Genomic DNA, 15000 nt, shown 5'->3' with positions numbered 1-15000 from the left:
ATAAGTTTTGACCAATACGAGGAGGGGCCCGCCAACGACCACCTCCCTATAGTAGTTTTTTACCCCACGCACTACTGCGTGCCTGTTTACAGTACTAGTGCCAGCTATCACTAGGTTTATATATCATGTTTCAGTGATATATGGGTAAATTCTACCATTTATTCTTATGTATATGGCATTTCTATGCCATATTTATACAATCCATTCATATCTTAATGTATATTTATTATATTATACATTATTATGCCTTATAGGTATTATACCTATAAGCCATATCCATACGATTCATTCACTAGTGCCGCCCCTCACTAGGTTTATAATTGTTATATCATTGATATACAATTTATTTCTATATATATGGCATTTATATGCCATATCCATACAATGCATTCACATTTCAATGTATATTTACTTGTTATACATTATTATGCCTTATAGGTATTATACCTATAAGCCATATCCATACGATTCACTTATATAAATATATGTATATTTTTCTATACATAATTTTTTTTTACTTTTGTATGGATTTCTATGCATATCCATAGTTTATATGGATATGCTTGGCGTTCTATATAGTATTGACAAATTCATATGCATAACATAAGTTTTGACCAATACGAGGAGGGGCCCGCCAACGACCACCTCCCTATAGTAGTTTTTTACCCCACGCACTATTGCGTGCCTGTTTACAGTACTAGTGCCAGCTATCACTAGGTTTATATATCGTGTTTCAGTGATATATGGGTAAATTCTACCATTTATTCTTATGTATATGGCATTTCTATGCCATATTTATACAATCCATTCATATCTTAATGTATATTTATTATATTATACATTATTATGCCTTATAGGTATTATACCTATAAGCCATATCCATACGATTCATTCACTAGTGCCGCCCCTCACTAGGTTTATAATTGTTATATCATTGATATACAATTTATTTCTATATATATGGCATTTATATGCCATATCCATACAATGCATTCACATTTCAATGTATATTTACTTGTTATACATTATTATGCCTTATAGGTATTATACCTATAAGCCATATCCATACGATTCACTTATATAAATATATGTATATTTTTTCTATACATAATTTTTTTTTACTTTTGTATGGATTTCTATGCATATCCATAGTTTATATGGATATGCTTGGCGTTCTATATAGTATTGACAAATTCATATGCATAACATAAGTTTTGACCAATACGAGGAGGGGCCCGCCAACGACCACCTCCCTATAGTAGTTTTTTACCCCACGCACTATTGCGTGCCTGTTTACAGTACTAGTGCCAGCTATCACTAGGTTTATATATCGTGTTTCAGTGATATATGGGTAAATTCTACCATTTATTCTTATGTATATGGCATTTCTATGCCATATTTATACAATCCATTCATATCTTAATGTATATTTATTATATTATACATTATTATGCCTTATAGGTATTATACCTATAAGCCATATCCATACGATTCATTCACTAGTGCCGCCCCTCACTAGGTTTATAATTGTTATATCATTGATATACAATTTATTTCTATATATATGGCATTTATATGCCATATCCATACAATGCATTCACATTTCAATGTATATTTACTTGTTATACATTATTATGCCTTATAGGTATTATACCTATAAGCCATATCCATACGATTCACTTATATAAATATATGTATATTTTTCTATACATAATTTTTTTTTACTTTTGTATGGTTTTCTATGCATATCCATAGTTTATATGGATATGCTTGGCGTTCTATATAGTATTGACAAATTCATATGCATAACATAAGTTTTGACCAATACGAGGAGGGGCCCGCCAACGACCACCTCCCTATAGTAGTTTTTTACCCCACGCACTATTGCGTGCCTGTTTACAGTACTAGTGCCAGCTATCACTAGGTTTATATATCGTGTTTCAGTGATATATGGGTAAATTCTACCATTTATTCTTATGTATATGGCATTTCTATGCCATATTTATACAATCCATTCATATCTTAATGTATATTTATTATATTATACATTATTATGCCTTATAGGTATTATACCTATAAGCCATATCCATACGATTCATTCACTAGTGCCGCCCCTCACTAGGTTTATAATTGTTATATCATTGATATACAATTTATTTCTATATATATGGCATTTATATGCCATATCCATACAATGCATTCACATTTCAATGTATATTTACTTGTTATACATTATTATGCCTTATAGGTATTATACCTATAAGCCATATCCATACGATTCACTTATATAAATATATGTATATTTTTCTATACATAATTTTTTTTTACTTTTGTATGGTTTTCTATGCATATCCATAGTTTATATGGATATGCTTGGCGTTCTATATAGTATTGACAAATTCATATGCATAACATAAGTTTTGACCAATACGAGGAGGGGCCCGCCAACGACCACCTCCCTATAGTAGTTTTTTACCCCACGCACTATTGCGTGCCTGTTTACAGTACTAGTGCCAGCTATCACTAGGTTTATATATCGTGTTTCAGTGATATATGGGTAAATTCTACCATTTATTCTTATGTATATGGCATTTCTATGCCATATTTATACAATCCATTCATATCTTAATGTATATTTATTATATTATACATTATTATGCCTTATAGGTATTATACCTATAAGCCATATCCATACGATTCATTCACTAGTGCCGCCCCTCACTAGGTTTATAATTGTTATATCATTGATATACAATTTATTTCTATATATATGGCATTTATATGCCATATCCATACAATGCATTCACATTTCAATGTATATTTACTTGTTATACATTATTATGCCTTATAGGTATTATACCTATAAGCCATATCCATACGATTCACTTATATAAATATATGTATATTTTTCTATACATAATTTTTTTTTACTTTTGTATGGATTTCTATGCATATCCATAGTTTATATGGATATGCTTGGCGTTCTATATAGTATTGACAAATTCATATGCATAACATAAGTTTTGACCAATACGAGGAGGGGCCCGCCAACGACCACCTCCCTATAGTAGTTTTTTACCCCACGCACTATTGCGTGCCTGTTTACAGTACTAGTGCCAGCTATCACTAGGTTTATATATCGTGTTTCAGTGATATATGGGTAAATTCTACCATTTATTCTTATGTATATGGCATTTCTATGCCATATTTATACAATCCATTCATATCTTAATGTATATTTATTATATTATACATTATTATGCCTTATAGGTATTATACCTATAAGCCATATCCATACGATTCATTCACTAGTGCCGCCCCTCACTAGGTTTATAATTGTTATATCATTGATATACAATTTATTTCTATATATATGGCATTTATATGCCATATCCATACAATGCATTCACATTTCAATGTATATTTACTTGTTATACATTATTATGCCTTATAGGTATTATACCTATAAGCCATATCCATACGATTCACTTATATAAATATATGTATATTTTTCTATACATAATTTTTTTTTACTTTTGTATGGATTTCTATGCATATCCATAGTTTATATGGATATGCTTGGCGTTCTATATAGTATTGACAAATTCATATGCATAACATAAGTTTTTGACCAATACGAGGAGGGGCCCGCCAACGACCACCTCCCTATAGTAGTTTTTTACCCCACGCACTATTGCGTGCATGTTTACAGTACTAGTGCCAGCTATCATTAGGTTTATATATCGTGTTTCAGTGATATATGGGTAAATTCTACCATTTATTCTTATGTATGTATATGGCATTTCTATGCCATATTTATATAATTCATTCATATCTTAATTTATATTTATTATATTATACATTATTATGCCTTATAGGTATTATACCTATAAGCCATATCCATACGATTCATATACTAGTGCAGCCCCTCACTAGGTTTATATATCTCATTTTAATTATATATTGGTAAATTCTATTATTTATTCTTGTGTATATGGCACTTATATGCCGCCATATCTATAAAAATGCATTTATATTTCAATGTATATTTTCTATATTATACATTATTATGCCTTAAAAAGTTATTATACCTACCATAAGGCGATATCCATACGATTCATTTATATAAAAGATATATGTATAATTTTCTATACATAATTTTTTTTTATGAATATATGGGTTTCCTAAGCATATCCATATAATACATTTAGTTTTATATGGATTAGATTGGTCTTCTTTATTGTATTGCCAAACTCATATTGATAAAATAAGTTTTGAACAATAAGAGGATCAGCCGCCAACCAACCAACCACTGCTACCATTGGAGGAACATATACTTACTTTTTATATGTCCTCTTACTTGAATGGTCCTCTCTTTACTTGAAAATTTCATTACCATAGGAATCTATTTATACATGGAATATGATTTCCACTACTTTTTCGCGTCACTAATAATTAATATGACGATACAGACTTGCTACCATAACATAAGTCTTGAACAATAATAGGAGCAGCCGCCAACCAACCACCAACCAACCAACCACTGCTACCATTGATAGTAATTTTATATGTCCTCTTTAGTTGAATTTCAATACCATAGGAATATTTATACATGGAATATGTTTTGCCACTACTTTTTCGCGTCACTAATAATATGACGATACAGTCTTGCTACCATAACATAAGTTTTGAACAATAAGAGGAGCAGACACACCAACCAACCAACCGCGCTGCTACCATTATATATACTTATATTTATATAAGTCCTCTTTACTTGAATGGCCTCTTTACTTGAATTTCAATACCATAGGAATATTTATTTATACATGGAATATGTTTTGCCACTACTTTTTCGCGTCACTAATAATATGACGATATAGACTTGCTACCATAACATAAGTTTTGAACAATAAGAGGAGCAGACACCAACCAACCAACCGCTGCTACCATTGAATGAACCATATATACAAACTTTTATATATGTCCTCTTTACTTGAATTTTAATACCATAGGAATATTTATACATGGAATATGTTTGCCACTTTATCATCGCGTCACTAATAAGATGACGATACATTTTGTTTGTTCAATATTTACTTATATATTGATGTTTCCAATTTAGGTCTTTTATATTTCTTCTTCCCTACCTTACACACCACAAACAAAGTGGCGTGCGATGCTGCAAGCAAGCATAATGATTATGCCCGCTTGCAACATCTTTATTATCGAATCATCAAGCAAAGGATAAGCTTCAGTGGATCGCAGTATGGCAGCTGCTCAACCACTTACAACACCTTGCCTGTTACAAAAGTCGTTTACAATTGATTCTAGGCTTTGTCATTGTATTAAATAATGCTTTTATATGTAACTAGCGCGGCATCAGGTGATCAAAGATCCTCCCAATTTACTATGTTACAAATTACATTGGCATCACATCCATTGTCGTTTATAAAGTAAATTATAAACTTTAAATGGTTTAGAAGCCATACAATGCAAATTGCCCCTTATTTATCATTGCAGTCCAGCACGGATACGACCTTAGAGGCGTTCAGGCATAATCCAACGGACGTAGCGTCATACCACTGTTCGCTCGAACAAGTATTGTGCCATTGGTCCGTACCTGCGGTTCCTCTCGTACTACGCAGGAATGCTGTCGCAACAACGTTTTGTCATTAGTAGGGTAAAACTAACCTGTCTCACGACGGTCTAAACCCAGCTCACGTTCCCTTGCATGGGTGAACAATCCAACGCTTGGTGAATTTTGCTTCACAATGATAGGAAGAGCCGACATCGAAGGATCAAAAAGCGACGTCGCTATGAACGCTTGGCCGCCACAAGCCAGTTATCCCTATGGTAACTTTTCTGACACCTCTTGTTAAAAACTCTTTAAACCAAAAGGATCGATAGGCCGAGCTTTTGCTGTCCCTGTGTGTACTGAACACCGAGATCAAGTCAGCATTTGCCCTTTTGCTCTATGTGTGGTTTCTGTCCGCACTGAGCTGGCCTTGGGACACCTCCGTTATTATTTGAGAGATGTACCGCCCCAGTCAAACTCCCTACCTGGCAATGTCCTTGAATTGGATCATACCTGAGTAATTGGAGTTATACCAAATTTTCAAATCAAAAATACATAAATGCACCGTTTTATTAAAGAATTTGTTTGCGATTATATAACAAACTCGTGATACTTTGATCAAGAAGCTTGCATCAAAACCCAATACCATAAGATATAATAAATATATCCGTATAATGGCTAGGAAATGATACACGTTCCATTTAATCAAGTAAGTAAGGAAACAATAAGAGTAGTGGTATTTCATTGGCGATACCAAACCGAAGTCTAATATCTCCCACTTATTCTACACCTCTTATGTCTCCTTACACTGCCAGATTAGAGTCAAGCTCAAAAGGGTCTTCTTTCCCCGCTAATTATTCCAAGCCCGTTCCCTTGGCTGTGGTTTCGCTAGATAGTAGATAGGGACAGGTGTGTCTCGGATCCCTCCGAACTTGTTTTACGTGGCGTGTTCCACAATGAAGGGATTACAACCACGGCATTCTAATATACCCACAAGTGAGTATATAATGCACGGGTCTAGGTTAAGCGCCAGACCAACGCCCCGGACTAGAAGCTATAGCTATGTACATAGCATCCACCCCAGTAGCAATTCGAGTACTTACTTGTCGGGCAAGCACTCCCCCTTGCGTAGGGGCGAGATCTATCTAAAATCTCTACTGTTCTGTGGGTCACAGCACCCGAGTTGTATAACGCAACATCCACGTCGAGCCCGAGGACTCTACCCGCGATATAGGTGTCAACCACAGCCACCACGATACTCCCACAAGGGGGCCAACCTCAATGAGCAGCCTTGGAGCTGCTCAACCCGTGGTACCGAAATTACAGGCTCGGTGAGCCTCACCCCTTCAGCTCCGACAAGCTCGGATGGGGCAACCATTGCCATATTAGTCGCCTCCTACGACAAGCTATGGCAGGCTGTGGCAGTATTCTTCGCCGCTACCACACGGCAAAAGAGGTGTGGGACTAACGTCCCGGCGCCTGTGGTTCCTCCCTCGTCGCATCCATCCTTCGCCTCGAGAAGGCAGCATCGGCAAAAACTCCTAGGAGACGCATCCGTTCTGGGGTCTCGACTACTCCCGCGACGATCCATCTTCCCTGGTCTCGAACGACTCCAAGGGCATCCAGGTCCCGCAAATCGTTGTACAGGCGGCATTCACACAGTATGTGGCGCCAGTCCTCTCTTGCCACGCCACATGAGCATGCGGTCGTGGTGCTGAGGGTCCTGCCTTGCAGAAATGCGTTCATCGACCCGTGTCCTGTCAGCAAGAATCCGGCTTTGAGGGTAAAGACAAAGTCTTTCCTCTTGTAGACGAACGCTGCCTCTGGGAAAAACTCGCGAGTCACGGAGCCGTGTTCCGCGCGATCCCATCTGAGTTGCCACTCATTTAGCAGACGTTCGTCTAGCAGCGCCATCTTAGCTTTCCAGTCCAACACGGACAGGTCCTGTCCGTGGAGCCAGTCGCTCTCATCCAGGGGGACATCCTTCCTCAGCTTGAACTTCACGGCGATCCTGTGAGCATCCAGATCCATTGGAGGAGCACCAGCAAGCACCTGCAGTGCCACCGTGGACACTGTGCGGCATACCGGTAGGCATCCTAAAAGGATGGACCTCTGGCACGAGGTGAGGAGTTTAAGGGACTTGCCCCTACTCGCCGCCTTGTACCAGACCGAGGCACCAAAGAGTGCACAGGGGACCATGAGTCCGCTGTAAATCGTCCTCTTAGCACGGGAGCTGAGCCCCCAATCGACTCGAAGCACCCGCGCTAGTCCTCCGGCAACTCCAGCCAGCCGATCTCTGAGAGCAGAGATATGCGGGAGAAAACTCAACCGCTCGCCGACTAAGATGCCAAGGTACCGGCATTTGGTGACGTAAGGCAGGCTTGCTCCAGCAAACCGTACCGTCGGTCTCCTCGTGCGTGAAAGCTGTCCTTTCAGCAACATTATTGCCGTCTTGCTGGTTGACACACTCACTCCAACCTCAGCTCCCCAGGCTCCCACGATGTCCATCAACTGCTCGCCCTTCCGCTCCAGATCGGCACGGGAATTCCCGTCGACGAAAAGCAGAAGATCATCTGCAAACGCGCTCAGAGCACAATGTGGCTCCAAGCGCTGAAGCAGCACATCCATCAGTAAATTCCAAATAAATGGACCACTGACGGACCCTTGCGGGCAGCCCCGTGTAACCGCAACTGTGGCTGCTTCATACCTGCTGATGATGCTTGCGCTACGGCCGGAAAAATAGCTTTTCCACAAGTCGATTTCTCGACAGCCTACGTCGACAAGCCGATCCAGCACCGCACTCCACTCCACGTTGTCGAAGGCTCCCTTGAAATCGACAAAGATTCCAAGGACCCTCCTCTCGCGACTGTTGGCGACGGTGTTTTTGGCGTGCATCCACGCATCCTCCACGCAGCGTCCAGGCCTGAATCCGAATTGCCATCTGCAGCCATCCGGTAGCACATCCTTCAGCCGATTCACCATGATTCCCTCAAGCGCCTTTCCGAACACTGGCAAAAGGCATATGCCGCGATAAGAGGCAGGATCGCTCCTGTCCTTATCTGGCCCCTTTACCAGCGGTATCACTCTCGGGTGCTTCCACTCGGCCGGAAAGTATCCTTCCGAGATGCACCGAGAGTACAGCTTCGTCAGGTGCTGAGGGATGGCACGCCATACCTCCTTGACAATACCGCCCGTGATGCCATCCATACCCGGCGATCGCCGGCTTCTCAGCCTCGCGACGCTGGTTGCCACCTCGAAGGCTTCGAGGATCGGTGGGGCACCAGGGGGTATGTCTTCTCGTGTCGTCGACTCCGCAACAGGGAAAAAGTTGCGGAGAAGCACACTTGCGCAGTCGTGCCAAGTTACGGAAAGCGCGCCGTTCGACCGGAGACATCCGAGATCGGCTGTCTTCTTCCGGCCTCGGCATATTCGGTATACGTGCCCCCATGGATCATCCTTGTGCCGTCCCACGAAGTCCCGCCAGTTTTGCTCCTTTGTCGTCAAGATAAGCTTCTTGTACTGGCCTGAGGCAAATCTCAGTCCAGCGGCAAGTTGCTCAGCATCGTCGGTGCCACTCCGGCGAGCTGCCTGCAGCCTACGCCTCAGTCTCCGGACCTCTTGGCGCTTGGTACTCAGCTCAGGATTCCACCATATTACGTTTCCCCTCGCTGCAGGTATCCTGCGCCCTATCACCCTGTCGCACACATCGTGTACGATGGAGCGAAGGGCAGACACATGGTCGTCCAACGGCGATTCCTCCAGTTCCTCGAGACTCTGTGCTGCACTCCTTAACTCTACACTGAATCTTCGCCAACTTGCATTGGAGAGCTTCCATTGCGGTACCGGAGCTAGGCTCTCAACGGTACTGCTCGGATCTGGAGTAACCTCAACAGTGATAATGTTGTGGTCACTCAGCTCCCAGAAGTCAACTCTCCAATCGTAGGTTGCCCATACTCGCGCCGCTTCGTTGGCGAAGGTCACGTCGATATCACTTCTAGAGCGGTGATTATCGAACGTGAACACCTGGCTGGCCGTATTCAGTACACTGGCACCGCTTGCGATTATCCACTCGTTCATGAGCTGTCCCCGTTCGCGGTTCAGGCGGTCTCCAGAGTTGTCTGGGGATTTGCTGAACCACATAGGGGAGACTGCGTTAGCATCAAGTCCGAGGATTGTCGGTGTTCTGCTAGCTAATAGCAGAACCGTATCCAGGTAGTCAGTGTAGGGCTCCAGAGCAGCTAGATGCTGGCAGTATACGGAGGCCAGAAAGATTGTGCCATATCTTCCTGTGACACTCACGCACACTCCGTAGTCCGTCGTCAAAGCCTCGATGGGCATGCAGATGGCAGATGGGTCGTCCACGATGATGGCAGCTTTCTTCCTCCTATCGGCGAATATCCTCATTCCTCCAGGCAGTCCAGTGAGTCGCTTGCCAGCGTCCACGTAGGGCTCCTGGACTAGTGCGAACAGGTGGCCAGCATCTCTCATCTGCTTGGCAAGCTCGATGACAGCGCAACGGCCTCGACCACAATTCGCTTGGATGAAGCTAAACATTATCAATGTCTAGCTTGCACCCTGGCTAGCAGCGCGCCGTATATCGGGCAGCCACCCGAAAGCATATAATGCCCCGAGGGCATACCCTTGTGACGGCAGTTTGCGGCAGTCCACCGCATTTCTGCACTTCGCCGCGACGTGGTCGTTCTGTCCGCACTGGCGGCAGACCTGCTTCTCTCGGGCGTACCGACACTCATTGACCTTGTGGTCAAAGCCAAGGCATCGGTGGCACGCGTAGGTTCGCACCTGAGAGCGGCAGCGGTAGGAAAACCACTTAATGTATACTCTCCCGCCCTCGAGAACGGCCAGCGCCTGGTCGTCTACCTCCAGCGTCACATTGATTGTGGCACCGTCAGCAGCTGACCAGGGCTTGGTCGCCAGGACAACCGCCTTCTGGAACTCCTTGAGGCTCATCTCTTCGAAGTTCTTCTCCCTGAGCTCCATCATAAACTCGTCCGGTCCCACGGAGGTGTCCACATCCTGGACCGTAACACGCGGCTTCGCAGCGGTGTTCCTCGACACCTTCAGGCCCACCTCGGCGAACTTTGCGGAGGCGACGACCTTCGTCATCTCCGCCTGCGAAGGCGTGCGAATGATCGCGCCGCCCCGCTTCAGCTCACGCACCTCGTGTACTCGTACGCCCAGAGCGGGCGCTACCTCCTTGCGGATCTTCTCAGCGATTTGCCTGCCTGACAGGGCCGGGTCGTCGCACGCAACGACAGCCGACCATGTCTCCCGAATCTTCCGCGGTGCGGGTACGGGGGCAAGGGGGGCAACAGGGGCAGCAGGTGAGGCGACTAGGTGCGCGCCTCTAGCAGCGGTGGCTGCATATGAGGCGGCCGAGGCGACCGGTGTCTGCCTCTTCAAGCGATCCTCCAGCACTCCGATGCGGATCAGCAGGGCTCCGACGACCTCCTCGTAGCGGTTTGCCAACAACTGCGTCTTAATGCTCACGGTAGGGCTCGCTACGTGGGACATCCTCAGGATATCCGCACGGATGTCGCCCATCTCGGCAGCAACGGCTCCGTTTCCCCTCCATTCCCTGTCCGAGAAGGATTTCTCTATGCTGGCTGGCACGACGAAGGTCCCTCCATCAGCAGCGGCTGCGACTGTGGCAGCGTCGGCGGGGGCAGCGGCGGGGGCAGCGGCGGGGGCAGCGGCGGCGGCAGCGGCTGCGGCAGCGGCAGCGGCTGCGACTGCGGCAGCGTCAGCGGCGGGGGCAGCGGCGGGGGCAGCGGCAAAGGCGTCGGCAGGGGCAGCGGCGGTTGCATCCAGCGCCAACACTTTGCACCTCGAGGCCTCCCTCAGCGGCGCTTTGTTGCGCTTGCCTCTGGCGCGCCCTCTGCCCGAGCTGCTTCCACGGCTGCTCGCACTTTCGCTCCCGGACTCGTCGACCACCATTTTTGGTGGCGCCATCTGCCGGTTATCGGCCTTACTAAGTAAGCTCTTTGATATTCGAGACTTACCCCTTCCTATCAGCTGGTTCTCAAAAGCTCGGTCAGCTGATCAGCTGATCCAAGTTCAGCGGAGACACAAACGCACAGCTGTGGGCGACAAAATGTGCCTAAATTAGCAAACGCCTCTCTCGAGAGAGCGCCTCTCTCGCGACACACGTGTCTTAATGGAAAATTTCCAAAAAGAAAAACGCGAATATCGCCCGATTTCCGCAGAATTTCAAACGGAAAACACACGCACTGTGTTCGCAAGCACGAACACGAATTTTCGCACTATTTTCAACAATGTACCTGTTGTTTTACTGCCTAAAATGCACTTTACTCGCGGAGCGTACGGAAAAACACGTCTGTTCTCGCGAGCAACCAAACACCGACTGTGAGTAGATAGGGACAGTAGGAATCTCGTTAATCCATTCATGCGCGTCACTAATTAGATGACGAGGCATTTGGCTACCTTAAGAGAGTCATAGTTACTCCCGCCGTTGACCCGCGCTTACTTGAATTTCTTCACTTTGACATTCAGAGCACTGGGCAGAAATCACATTGTGTCAACACCCGCTAGGGCCATCACAATGCTTTGTTTTAATTAGACAGTCGGATTCCCCAAGTCGTGCCAGTTCTGAATTGATTGTTAATTGATAATCGTTATAATTAATAAGAACTAATTGGTTTAACCCAATTAGTATTCTTAAAAATTTAGCAAGAAAGTTCCACAATTGGCTACGTAACTAACTATCCGGGGAACAAGTGACCAACATAAATGCCAGACACTCTATTTACCCAGAACGAGCACATAAACCATGTATTGTTTCCCAATCAAGCCCCGACTATCTCAATCTTCAGAGCCAATCCTTATCCCGAAGTTACGGATCTAATTTGCCGACTTCCCTTACCTACATTATTCTATCGACTAGAGACTCTTCACCTTGGAGACCAGCTGCGGATATTGGTACGGCCTGTTGAGAAGTTTGCGTGTCCCCACCATAAATTTTCAAGGTCCGAGGAGAAAATATCGACACAACAGTATATGTCATGCTCTTCTAGCCCATCTACCATATCTCTCTGCGAAAGACTTCCATGGTAGTACGGCTATAAAACAGAAAAGAAAACTCTTCCGATATCTCTCGACGGCTTCTTTATGGTCGTTCCTGTTGCCAGGATGAGCACGAGGCCCATATTTAATAACAAACGGATACTCAACAGGTTACGGAATTGGAACCGTATTCCCTTTCGTTCAAAATTATTCAAGTATATTAATTAGCTTGATTTATATAATATAATTATATTTGTATGGCATTTGTGTTTTACTTGAAAATTTTCGGCTTTCGCCTTGAACTTAGGACCGACTAACTCGTGATCAACCACTGTTCACACGAAACCCTTCTCCACTTCAGTCCTCCAAGGTCTCATTCGATTATTTGCTACTACCACCAAGATCTGTACCAATGGCAGCTCCATGCAGGCTTACGCCAAACACTTCTACGCATACCATTGTACCTTCCTACTCACTAAAGTTTCAAAATTTATATCACAAGTAATATAAATCATCTACTTTAGCGGTAATGTATAGGTATACAACTTAAGCGCCATCCATTTTAAGGGCTAGTTGCTTCGGCAGGTGAGTTGTTACACACTCCTTAGCGGATTTCGACTTCCATGATCACCGTCCTGCTGTTTTAAGCAACCAACGCCTTTCATGGTATCTGCATGAGTTGTTAATTTGGGCACCGTAACATTACGTTTGGTTCATCCCACAGCGCCAGTTCTGCTTACCAAAAGTGGCCCACTGGGCACATTATATCATAACCTTGAACTTCATATCAAGAAAGTTAAGGTTCTTACCCATTTAAAGTTTGAGAATAGGTTAAGATCGTTTCGACCCTAAGGCCTCTAATCATTCGCTTTACCAGATAAGATTATTTTATATAACATTAAAATGCACCAGCTATCCTGAGGGAAACTTCGGAAGGAACCAGCTACTAGATGGTTCGATTGGTCTTTCGCCCCTATACTCAATTCTGACAATCGATTTGCACGTCAGAACTGTTTCGGTCTTCCATCAGGGTTTCCCCTGACTTCAACCTGATCAAGTATAGTTCACCATCTTTCGGGTCACAGCATATATGCTCAAGGTACGTTCCAGTTAGAGGCATAAATAATATAAATATCATTATACATAACTATATAGAACGCCCCGGGATTGTGTTAATTAGCTATAAATAGTTAAAAAACTAATCCCATTATTAGTCAAGTTAATTACGCTATTAGGTTTATATCCCAATAACTTGCACATATGTTAGACTCCTTGGTCCGTGTTTCAAGACGGGTCCCGAAGGTATCCTGAATCTTTCGCATTGTTAATCATACAAGTGCATATAATAAACACAAAAATCAATGATAATTATGCCATTATATAATTCCGAAAAATTAACGCACTGTATTCATATAAATCTATCAGCACTTTATCAAATTAATAACATTTATTCTGTGTTAAAATGCAAGCAAATTAATTTGAATAAACTATAAGTTATATTTTATGATAAATTTTGTATGCTAATAGATTACAATGTCCTTATATGGAAAAAATGCACACTATTATCATAATATTGTTTAAATATTACAATTTTAATGATGAATTTTCCATAACGGATATTCAGGTTCATCGGGCTTAACCTCTAAGCAGTTTCACGTACTGTTTAACTCTCTATTCAGAGTTCTTTTCAACTTTCCCTCACGGTACTTGTTTACTATCGGTCTCATGGTTATATTTAGTTTTAGATGGAGTTTACCACCCACTTAGTGCTGCACTATCAAGCAACACGACTCTTTGGAAACATCATCTAGTAATCATTAACGTTATACGGGCCTGGCACCCTCTATGGGTAAATGGCCTCATTTAAGAAGGACTTAAATCGTTAATTTCTCATACTAGAATATTGACGCTCCATACACTGCATCTCACATTTGCCATATAGACAAAGTGACTTAGTGCTGAACTGATTTCTTTTCGCTCGCCGCTACTAAGAAAATCCTGGTTAGTTTCTTTTCCTCCCCTAATTAATATGCTTAAATTCAGGGGGTAGTCCCATATGAGTTGAGGTTGTGTATAACTTTTTTTGCAATTAATTCTTTATATATAATGATAAAACATTTTATTAAATTCGTTATATATTTTATATATTTGTATGGCATTTGTTTGGTCTAACGAATCAACGAAGAATAATAATATTGTCAACGGCTTTCTATTTACTAATCTTTAATAAGAGACAATTCTAGATAAATTTTTTATGCTAGACATTTCTCAGTATTATTTGATTGAAAAAGAAAATATTTCTCTTCGTTTTTCACATTCAAATTATTTACTAATGTGAGATAATGTTTTTCATATATTTGTTAATATTATGAATAATATAATAA

At 42.6% G+C, this 15000-nt stretch overlaps 1 pseudogene; it reads right to left on the bottom strand.

Annotated features, from left to right (window-relative positions):
- Positions 1-5225: 5225 nt before the first annotated feature.
- On the bottom strand, positions 5226-14686 carry LOC119558963 (annotated as a pseudogene).
- Between the last annotated feature and the right edge of the window lie 314 nt (positions 14687-15000).

This window comes from Drosophila subpulchrella, unplaced genomic scaffold, assembly GCF_014743375.2.
Source record: "Drosophila subpulchrella strain 33 F10 #4 breed RU33 unplaced genomic scaffold, RU_Dsub_v1.1 Primary Assembly Seq152, whole genome shotgun sequence".
Lineage (NCBI taxonomy): Eukaryota > Metazoa > Arthropoda > Insecta > Diptera > Drosophilidae > Drosophila > Drosophila subpulchrella.
Note: the sequence above shows the minus strand (reverse complement) of the source record. Positions and strands in the feature narration are given on the sequence as shown.